Genomic DNA, 11,753 nt, shown 5'->3' with positions numbered 1-11,753 from the left:
TCCTTGGAAGCTGTCTAGTATCTTGGTTCAGCAAAAAGCAATCATCCGTAGCTCTGTCTACAACTGAAGCTGAGTACGTGGCTGCAGGAAGCTATGTTGCACAAGTCCTATGGATAAAGCAACAGCTTGAGGACTATGGAGTCAAAACTAAGACAATAGAGATCAAATGCGACAACAAAAGTGCCATTGATCTATCCAGAAATCCGGTCCAACATAGCAGGATGAAACATGTTAGCATAAGGCATCACTTCATCAGAGATCACGTACTAAAGGATGAGATCAAGCTAACCTACGTACCAACAAACGATCAACTTGCAGATATCTTCACAAAAACCTTGGCACGAGAGCAGTTCAACACACTAAGGGAAGCAATTGGTATGTCGAATCCACTGTAACTAAATTTTGCATTAAATATGAGTGGAACTTTGAATGATTGTACGAATGCCATGTTAAGTGAAATAGTTATTCCCTACTAAGACTTAGGTTGCAATTGCCACTCTGCGTACACATAGCAAGCAACAATACAAAGTAAGGCATAAAGGTTAAGTAAACATCCCATGCTGAGTGAGGACTCAAGCTGAATGCGTAAACTATGCTGAGTCAATAGGAGATAGAAAGATCACCCTAACAGGTGACAGGTACTCAATATCATTGAAGTTTCGAATATCGGCAATAAACCATTCTTATAAAGTAAACTTACACGTGTAAAATCTGACACATTGGGAAGACGCACATTAATGGCAAAAACCCATGCGCCGAAGATTTCATAATTAACGGGGTATCTGACGATTGAACGTCCCTAGGAGAAGAACGACAAGGTAATAATTTAGGATCATCATAGATTTATATAAAATAGTTGAACCCTCACTCGCCCCTACTCATTCGTGCAATCCCTAAAACTCAAACCTCTTCTCTTCCAAAAATCTCAAAATCACCTAAAATGTCTCTAAGCAAGAAGAAAACCCCTGAAGCACAAAACACGTCTACTGACCACGCTGGTCCTTCAACAGAAAAAGAGAGGGTATTGATCAAGGTACACTCGAAGGTTAACAATATGGAGGTGTTAAAATGCCGGTGGTTCTCTGCGAACTTCGTGTCGAGTGAAAAACCATTCTGTGAATGGATTGCCAAAAACAACTGGACAGGTCTCTTTTCCCTTCCAGGAACAGCCTACCCAAGATTAGTCCGAGAGTTCTACTCAAACTTGCGAGTCGATGCAGATGACTCAGATTACTTGAAAACAAATGTAAAAGGCCAGGAAATTGTTATTACCCCTGATTATCTCGCAACACTGTTAGAGATACCAAACGCAGGAATCCAATTTCGAACAACAAAGGAAAAGATACCTAAAGCCACGTCTGAGAAGTTAAAGGGGTTCTGTAAACCCAAAGATCATAAAGGAGAAATACCCAGTACGTGTATGGGTAAGGATCAAAAGATGGTTCACTTTATGTTGACCAATTTCATCTTTCCTAAACTCAGCTCTGCCTCCTTCGCTTCTAACTTCGAACAGTGCTTTATATGGCACATGTTGACTTCCACTCCATTCAATCTCCCTGTGTTTCTAGTTGGAGCCTTTCAACGAGGCGGTAGGAAACTACGTTTGGGATCACTCATTACAAAGATTATACAGGATAAGCAAATCGAAACTGTGGGAGAGGTGATTCGTTGGGAAATGAAATCACAGCTGTCCTCCTGAATGGACTATTGTACAATCAACCCTTGAAAGGGTATGAAGGAACTGGAGATGCAGAGGAGGATGAGGAAGAAGAGCATGCAGAGATGGAACCTGAAGCAGAGCCTGCTCAAGAAGTTGTGGCTCGTACTGAGTCACCCAAGTCAGTTCAGCCTGAAAAAGGGAAGAAGAGGAAGGCTATAGAAGTTAGCTCCAAGGATATCCACTCCGTTCCAAAGAAAATAAGGCTTTCTTTAAGACAGAAAGCCAAGGCTGACAAAGTTAATGAGCACAGTGAGAAAAGAAAAAGGCCAGAAGTGCCTGAAGATGAGGATGAAGAGACTCCGGAGACCCCGCTGAAGAAAAGAAAAAGGGATCACTCCCTGAGGATAGTGGAAGCTGTAACACCAACTGAAGGTCAAGGGATTGACCTAGAAAAGGAAAATGTGAAACAAGGTGAGCAACAAAAAGGTAATACTGAGGAGGAAACATGCCCTCGTAATGATGCTGAGCAAACAAGAGAAGAAGGTAATATTGAGCAATCAGTAGGTGAAGGAACTGTTGCTACTGAGTCAAGGGAAGGTCTTGAACTTGACCATTCTCCGCCCAAAACTGAGTCCCGACGGAGATTAAAGAAGAAAGCGCAAAAGCATCTTAATCTCATGACAGACTTTCCACTTGAGGAACCAGAAGCAGACCTATCCAAAATTCAGTTCAAGTATTTTTCAACTACCACTGACTCTCTACCGGAAGATCTAGCTGAAAAGCAAACCACTGTTACTCAACATGAGGAACATGCCAAGAACCCTACAAATCCAAGTCAAGCGGCACCAATTAAGCCAACTCATATCCCAATTCCACCTACATCACCAAATGTTGACAGCTCAGCTCAACGACTTAATAACAGTCCAAGCACACGGTCTGGAAAAGAACCAACACCTTCACCATCAGAAAATCCTACACCAGCCTCTGAGTCCAATACTGCAAAGTTCGCCTACCTGAATGCAACTGAATCCGGCCGTAGGGTCATTGATTCAGCTCAGTCTTTACTCAAAGATCTTCATTCCACTCAAGCTGAAGGTAGCCAGTCCACTCGAGAGCCCTCTCACCTAACCAGTATCAATCAACTCCTACAAGAACTTCGAAGCCTGAAAGACTTGGCCAGTATCATTACTGCAGTACAAACCCAGCAATCAACACAAGAGCAGATGGCAAAATTGACTGATGTAGTGCTCACCATGGCCACTCATCTGAACACTCTTGAAGGAAAAATTCAACAATTCTCTGAAGTCAATCCAGGGTACGTCACTTCCTCTGAGCTTCAAAACCATTTTGTCAAGCTAGCAGAGGAACTGTCCCCCTTCAAAGAAACTGCACCCACTGGATTTGCAACATCTGCCGAATTGCACGAATGCTTCTCCAAACTCTATGCTGAAGTAACTAAGTCCAGTCCAAGCAATGCAGAATCCGTCACCACCACCGAGCTTCAAAAATGGTTTACTAAGATTCAAGATGAGATGACAAGAACCTGTGACCTTGTATCCTCCACCTCCCAATGCACGATTGATCAACTGAGTGAGGCAGTAAGACTCTTAAACATTGATAGAGCACATATGGACATTGATCCAGTGTAAAACATCGAGCTAATGGGCTTCTCACAAGCCATCATGAAAGCTATGAGGATCAACAATGCGCAATGAATGTTCTATGACTCTGTGCTGTTAAAATTGTTCCATCAATCCTACAGTCAGGTAACCAGCTCCATTTCTTGTCTAAGTAAGGCACATGAGTGTCTTCTGAGTATGATCAGCAGTTCTCTTCGAGTCCCCAGATATGTTCAGGACGATAGCATTCCTGTCATTGACTGTTTGGGAGAAAGCACCAAAAGACTTCAACGGTACTCCAATTACCTCTCCTCTGCCGCCCGGAATAAAACCTTCCTCTATCAACCTGATGATGGCAAAACGGGGGAGACCAGTAAAAGAGGAACTCAGAAAGGAACTCAACCTCTGACTTTAAGTGAAACTGTGTCTGCACCAGGAAACAAAGGCAAATGTATTGCTCAGGATGACCCATCCGCCTTGAGGAAGAAGAAGTGAAGTAAACCAGTCCAGTTTGTATCTAGGATTCTTGTGTTTAGAAAGTTGGAACCATATCATATGTCTTGTCTTGAATGTATCTGTTTTGCTTCATTATCCACTGCGTTGGATAATATGTGTTGTTTTGTTTTGCTGATTAAATATTATCAAGCTCTTTTCTCTTCCTGATCTAACTAGTCAAAGTTAAAACAAACAATTTAGAAACAAATGCAACCCTTACGGGGGAGTAGTTTCCATATGAAAAATAAATCAATCATGGGCAACTTATAACTGAGTTCCATAATCATGTATTTTGCCAACATCAAAATGGGGGAGTTTGTTGAAACACCTTTCCACAAGATTTTCATTTGACAAAATCATCCATGATTAAGAGGCAATTAAATTTAGATGTTTTGATTTAATTGTACTAACATGTTTGTTAAATCTTGAGTGCAAAAATATATAAGTAAAAGACAGGACAAACAAAGCTGAGTAGAAACAAACTCAACACGACAGAAGAGAAGCTGAGTGGAGTCGAAGGCTTAGAAACAAAACGAAGCTGACCTTGGAAGAACTCAGCATGAACCATAAAAAATCAAAGAGAATGATCGAAGCTGAGTATATATATATATATATATATATATATATATATATATATATATATATATATATATATATATATCAGGACAGCATGAAGGTTGCGTTTTATTAAACGACAAGTCTGCCAATCTTCTGCACCAATAATTGGAACCTTGAAGATACCTAGAAGACTGATTCCGAGAGTCATGGGACGTTGGATTATTGGAAACAGACAACTGGCACAAACAAACAAAACAGATGCTAGAAGACAACCTGACGCCTGAAGAAATACAGAAGCAGGGAATGGCGTACAGTCTGAATATTTCCAGAAAATGTTCCCCAAAAAGAGCCGTTTTGGATTCAACGGCTACATCATCATCAAAGGATCCAAACTTCAGATCCTTCACCTATATAAGGACAATCAGAGTCCTTGGATTCAAGCTAAGATTTGCAGCGAAAAATACAAAAAAAAAGAAAAATTTCAAAAGCACTCAAACAACAAAAGAGATCTTACACCAAGCTTTCCATTTTCGTGTAAATGCTAGAGTGATTCTTTGTAATCTTCTAAAGTGTTCTTTACCTGATAGAGAACAGTTCTTTCATCAATTGTAATATTGAGAGTATTGAGCTGAGTACTTGGTTGTAAGTATTCAGTGGTAGAAAAATCTAAGTGCTGGGTTGTAGTACTTAGTAGGAGCTGAGTAGACGAATAGAGGACATACTCTTGCATACTCACTGCCTTGTAAGGGTTTGTGCTCTACCTTGAAAGAGCTCAGTATTGGATTGAAAATCCCAGGAGGAACTGGGGACTGGACGTAGGCAGAGAGGCCGAACCAGGATAAGTCGAGCTGAGTAACTTCTAAACTCTATCTCTCTCAATATATATATATATATATATATATATATATATATATATATATATATATATATGTAAGTGTGTTGCTTGTTGTATTTACTCAGCTTATAAATTGTTAAAACTGAAACTGAGTAACTCTGAGTGCTAAGTTGGAAGCTGACCTCTCAAGTGTCAATTCCCAACTCTCAAGTCAAGCAGTCTTAGTCAGCATAGAACTAAAACTGTCTAACTAATCAAACGCCCGTGCTGACCAACACGCTGAGTTATCAAACTCTTAAAATAACATTAAGTCAGCATAATTAAAAGCGAAAAAGTTACATTAGTTCCTAACCCCCCCTTGGAACTAATTACTAGGGACCAACAAAATGAACTTCGCTGGAGAGGATTTGGCGCCCGGATAAACTCCTAGCCCAATCAAAGCAGCCAATCAAGCGCGGTCAACTCGCGGGCGCATCTCGTTGAAGGAAAAGGGAACCGGAGTACTGCTCCCCCGCAGCCCGGTCAGCAAGGAGAAATCTCTGGGCGAGATGGTCATCTCCCAGAAAGAAAGGTGGAAGGTGTGGGTCGAGTCAACCCACATCTCGCATAGGGCCCGCAGGCCAAAGCGATCGCACACCCGTTGGTGCGGGGCAACGCTGAAATAAAGGGCTCTAAGCCCAACTCACGCACACGGGCTCTCGCCGTGGCGCCTAACATAGAGTACCACACGTGGATCTTGGTCGTGGTCCCGGAAATCTCGAGGAACTAGAAAGAACAAGACAGGAAAGTTTAAATATGGTTCCTAAGCTTGCATTTGATAAAAACACCTTAAGACTAGTTATTCTTTCGGTCAGAATCTAACCTAGAGACATCTGGTCAATTTGGACCAATTTTCTGTAAAATCTCTCCTTTAGGGTCATTTATGTAGGAAATAGTTAATTCTTTATTCTTTAATCCACTATCGTCTGCATGGACAAGGAGCATTAGTCAAGTTTTCACTATTCGCGTGCATTAGTTAAGTTTTTACTATTCACGTGCATTAGTTAGGTTTTGACTATTCACGTGCATTAGTTAAAGTTTTTACTATTCTCGTGCATTAGTTAAGGTTTTTACTATTCACGTGCATTAGTTAAGTTTTTACTATTCACGTGCATTAGTTAAGGTTTTTTTACTATTCACATGCACTATTCACGTTTTTACTATTCACGTGCACTATTCACGTTTTTACTATTCACGTTCACTATTCACGTTATTTTCACTGTTAGCATGCATAAATTCGTAGTTTTACTATTCACATGAATAGTTTTGATATCCCAATACGAACCGTGATCCGAGAAAAAGGTAGTTCAGGTATTAAAAGACGTTGTAATTATAAGCTTTTAAAAAAAAAGAAATTTCCGAATAACGTTTTAAAATAAAAACGTCGTTTTAGGAACTTCCGTTATAGACTATGATCCATTTTTGGTAGTTCGGAAATCCAAAACGATTGAATTAGACTTAATTTAAAGCTTTTGAATAAATCTGGAAATAATTGGAGTGCTACTGTAATTTTCTGTTTCTGTCACTAATTACTGTTTACCGACGGATTTTCCGTCGGGAAATCTGCTGGAATGTAAAAAATGCTGTTTTGGTGCCTCTTTCTCAACTTTTAAGTTTTTGATCATTGGTATATATATATATAGTTATGTAATATATACTTTTAAGCTATTTTTAAATACTTGGTACATATATTATTTAATGTGTTTATATGTCTTTTGTTTCATCCATTTGGTTTTATAAACTATATTTATATATTTTCTATTTAATTCATTTAAACTATATTGAGTATTATTTTAGAGGATTATTCATTTGGGCACTTTGGGTAATTAATTGGAAGGTGTTTTGAGGATAATTAGGTGTCATTTTGATGTTTAATGCATATTTGGGAGGGTTATTTCTTATATATTTATTATGATAGCTATTTTGGGGGTATGATGTTTATTTTCTTATTAACAATGAACTTGGTTCATTATTTTACTTGTTTTTAAGTATGGTAAAAGTATATTATCTTTAGTATCTTTTATTTTCATTATTATGTTTATACTTAGCTATATTAGGTGATATTCTTTATTTGGTTTCCTAAATTATGTTTATATCATTATTTTCAAATATATGTATATAATTATGTATATGCTTCTTCCTTATTCTTTTTTTGTGACATTTGGGGACATGATTTTAAATTGGTTTCCAATTGAGAAATTTTGTGTTAGTTGGTTTATTGTTGTAATTATGATAATGTCAAAGGTTAATTGAGTGAAAAGGGAAAAATTACAAAAAGAGAGTTTAATTGGTTGGTTTAAATTAAAGCTTTTCTAGAGGTTCTCAAAGTGTAAATAACGTTTTCTTGACATCTTTAAAACATCTCCAAAACATCGCGTTTTAAAACCTTAGTCCGTTCCAACGACGGATTAAGCGAACCTTGTAATTAAAATCGTTTTCATTGTGAATAATGAAGTTTTGAATCGTTTTCTTAAATGATTTGTACAAAATAAATCGATTTGTATGTTTAACCACATTTTCTTATCAAAGGCTTTTATCTCGATGTTTTCAAACGCTTGAGTCGTTCCAACGGCGATTCGGGTGAACTTCATCAAACGGGGTTTTGAAACGTACCTAAATCGTTCCAACGGCGATTAAGGTGCGAACCATGTAAATGAACTCGTTTTGGGGAAGCGAATTAGTATAGAATTGGTATGTAACACGAAACATGAATCACGTTGTAAATTAATCAATTCTTCCTTCTTCCCCTCTCTTTCCTATGTATTTTGAACTAATGTAAATGGGTGATTCTTTACTAAAGTGGCTTTTCAATAATATATGCTCAAAACGGTTTTCAAAACGAGAAAGAAAAGGTTTCAAATGAATTTTAAACTTAAAGAAATATATGATTAGTCCGTTATCGCCTAACATGCTGAGTAGGAGGCCGGTGGTTCATAACCGGGCGATGTCGGGGTGCCTAGTAGCCTTTCTCCGGAAAGGAGCTAGCCTTCTCGGCTCGTACCTAAGTTTCCCGAACCCACACCGGTCTCTCGCAAGGGATCGGTGTTCATTTTCCCATTCGTGAGTGGCGACTCTTCCATATCTCCGAGCTCCGATCCTGCCGAGCAGCTTGATTCCACGATTGGTTGCTTTCGGCGCCAATCACCGCTTACGTCGCCATGAGGTGTCCACCACCCGATCCGCCCGGGAGATTAGGCCGCGACACCTCGTCTAACAGTAAGCTTCAAAGATCCATTTATGGATTGAAGCAAGCATCTAGGTCTTGGAATCAGAGATTCAGTGAAGCCATAACTGAATCTGGTTTCATGAAGAATCCTGATGAACCCTATGTATGTTTATATGAAATTCGGTGGGAGCATATCCACTTTCTCAATATTATATGTCGATGAAATACTACTCATTAGAGGCAATATATTAACACTGCAAGCTCAAGCAGTGGTTGAGTAAATGCTTCACATTGGCAGACTTAACTTGGTCGATTGTTGATGGATTATGGATCTTGGTCAAGATAGCCAAATAAATATCACCAATAATGAATTAAAATGGATTATTAATTTGATCTTTGGCTTAAGCCCTTTATCCTAACTTTAATGTAATTTTTCCACGTAGATTAAACTCCACATCAAAATAACATGAAAAGAAAATTAAATGGCTACAACAAGCAACAACTCACTCAGACCACTCATGGAAAAGGAAAAGCTTTCAGGGACTAATTTTCTTGACTGGTTGAGGAACTTGGAAATAGTTGTTAGACACGAGTCGAAGGAATATGTGTTGACTGTTGCCTTACCAGCGGCTCGTCCTACAGGTCGGGGCGTAACCGCTGATCAAATGTACTGTCATGGCCTATATTGTGAACATAACCACCTCTTACTATCTTAGAAGAGGCGATTATTAAGTATAATAAAAAAGGTGCAATTTTAGCTAATTTTTCTATTCAATTTTTTAATTGTACTTATTTATTACAACTAGGGATGACAACGGGTAGGGTACCCGCGGGTAATGTTAATCCCAATCCTAATCCCAATCCCAAATCCTTACCATTTTATTTTTTAATTACTCATACTCGTCCCATTACCCTAACATGTATATTTTTTGCATCCCATACCCGTCCCATTTAATTCGCGGGTACCCGATGGTACCTTTACCCGTTAAGAATAAAAAAATACAACAAAAAGTATTGCAAATTTAACAAAGTATAAATTTAATAAAGCGTAAATTCCAAAAAAAACCCATGTGGTTTCATGGATTTTAAAAAAAGAGCATGTTATACGCCGTTACCCGATAAGTGGAAAATGGACCGTTAATTTGATGACGTGGAAAAAGGGTAAAATGGTCTGAACCAATTTTTTTTATTTTTTTATTCTTCTTCTTCTTCTTCTTCTTCTTCTTCTTCTTCTTCTTCTTCTTCTTCTTCTTCTTCTTCTTCTTCTTCTTCTTCTTCTTCTTCTTCCTCTTTATCTCCTCTTCTCTTCTTCTTTTTTTCTTCTTTTAATTTTTTTTAAATTCTGAAATTTCTAGAATTCTGTCTGGAAATTTCAGAACTTCTGAAATCCAGACATGATGAACGTCTGGATTTTGGGAATTTTCTAGAATTCTGGAAAATTCCCATAATTCTATGGAAAAATCCAGATTTTGGAAAATTACCAGAATTCTGGAAAATTAAAAAAGAAGAAAAGCAAAGAAGAAAAAAATAATAAGAAGAGAATAGTCCAGAATTCTGGTAAATATCCAGAATTCTAGTAAATTTCCAGAATTCTGGGAATTTTCCAGAATTCTGGAAATTAAAAAAAGAAGAAAAAAAGAAGAAGAGAAGAAGAAGAAGAGGAAGAAGAAGAAAAGAAAGGAGGGGGAAGAGGAAGAAGAAGAAGAAAAAGAAGAAGAAGAATAGAGGAGGAAGAAGAAGATGAAAAAAAAGGAAGAAGAAGAAGAGAGAAGAGAGAAGAATTTATTTTAAGAAGAAGAAGAAGAAGAAGAAGAAGAATCTATTAGAAGAAGAAGAAGAAGAAGAGAGAATAGAGAAGAAGAAGAAGAAGAAGTCCACGAAGAGAGAAGAAAAAGAAGAAAATGGTGGGTTTTTTTTATATATTTTAATTTTCTTTTTATTATTTTCTTAATTTTCTTTTTTTTTTTTTTGCATTTTTTTCGGACCATTTTACTCTTTGCCACATCATCACTTTTAACACTGTTAAGCCATTTTTCACTTTTCGGGTAACGTCGTAGAACACGTTCCTTTTTTTTTTGTAAAAACAAACCACATAGGTTTTTTTTTTAAATCCATGAAACCACATGTTTTTTTTTTGAATTTACCCTTTAATAAATCATCTATCTAAAAATTGAACAAGTTGAACCTTAATTAATAATAATAAATTAGCGTAGTCATATCCCTCAATGGTTCAATTTTGAGGTTACATGTTATTCCAAATTATAAACTAGACATCTTAATTCTTAAAATAACATATATTATATAAAAAATCCAAACAATCAGAACACAAATTTATCGTTTCTATAAGATAATGTTTGATTACATCATTGAAAATCTCAATCAAATTAAACAATCAATCCCTACAAAATCATCCTCTAACTAACACACATATATATATATCGATAGTCCTCAAATTATCATATATCATCACCATTGTCTTGTATGAGTTGTCATTATATACATCAAGGATATACTTCCTACCACTTGGGAAGAAGAAATTGACCTTAGAAATGAACCAAGTAGGAATGTTAAACATTGTAGCCACTTTTTTCTTTAAGTCATTAAGCTTTAGATCACCATATTTGTCGATTAAGACATGATGAACTTTCCCACCTTCATATATCATTGTGCCATCACTAGCAGTCTTGAATTTTCCTCCCAAATGGCATATTGCTAACAAACCCATCACCTGCACACGTGGCATGTTGCTTAATTGTAAGTTTCAATTAGCAAGAATTATATTCACAATGCAAATGTTTTTCTAATCCAGAAACACATTTTATATTTTCAATATTTACAGAAACAAGAGGAGAACGTGTAGTAAACAAACATGAAATGCAAAAACGCTAGTGAAGAGTAGTTTTCGTGCAATATAATCACATTATTGCATTTAGAAGATAATAATCTCTCATATTTCAAAATTTCAACACAAAAAATGAGCTTAAAGAAATCAGCTTTTCTCACTAAACAATAAATTTGTCAACCGAAAATATAAAGGAAAAGCAAAAATAATGCTTGAAAATAAAAAGGCCATAATTTCATAAAATCTCATCCCAATCCAGAAACCATTCTACACGAGTTTCATCAATGGCACAAATAAAAATCCTAAAAAACTCTTAAATTCAAGTAAAAACCCTAGATGAATCGAAGTAAGAGAACACATAAGGCAAAGATATACCTTTGTTCTTAATTAGTAAAAAATAACACAGTATAAAGAATTCTCAGATACCAATTAGAGTTTCGGATCGAAATAACAATAAGAAGAGATCAATCTATCTACGTATATATAACTAAGATTTTTCACTATTTTCCACTATTTCCTCCCGAATAAAAGTCTTATCA

The sequence above is a fragment of the Euphorbia lathyris genome, chromosome 9 (genome assembly GCF_963576675.1).
Source record: "Euphorbia lathyris chromosome 9, ddEupLath1.1, whole genome shotgun sequence".
Classification (NCBI taxonomy): Eukaryota; Viridiplantae; Streptophyta; class Magnoliopsida; order Malpighiales; family Euphorbiaceae; genus Euphorbia; species Euphorbia lathyris.
The sequence above is the reverse complement of the archived record's forward strand: the minus strand, read 5'-3'. Positions refer to the sequence as shown.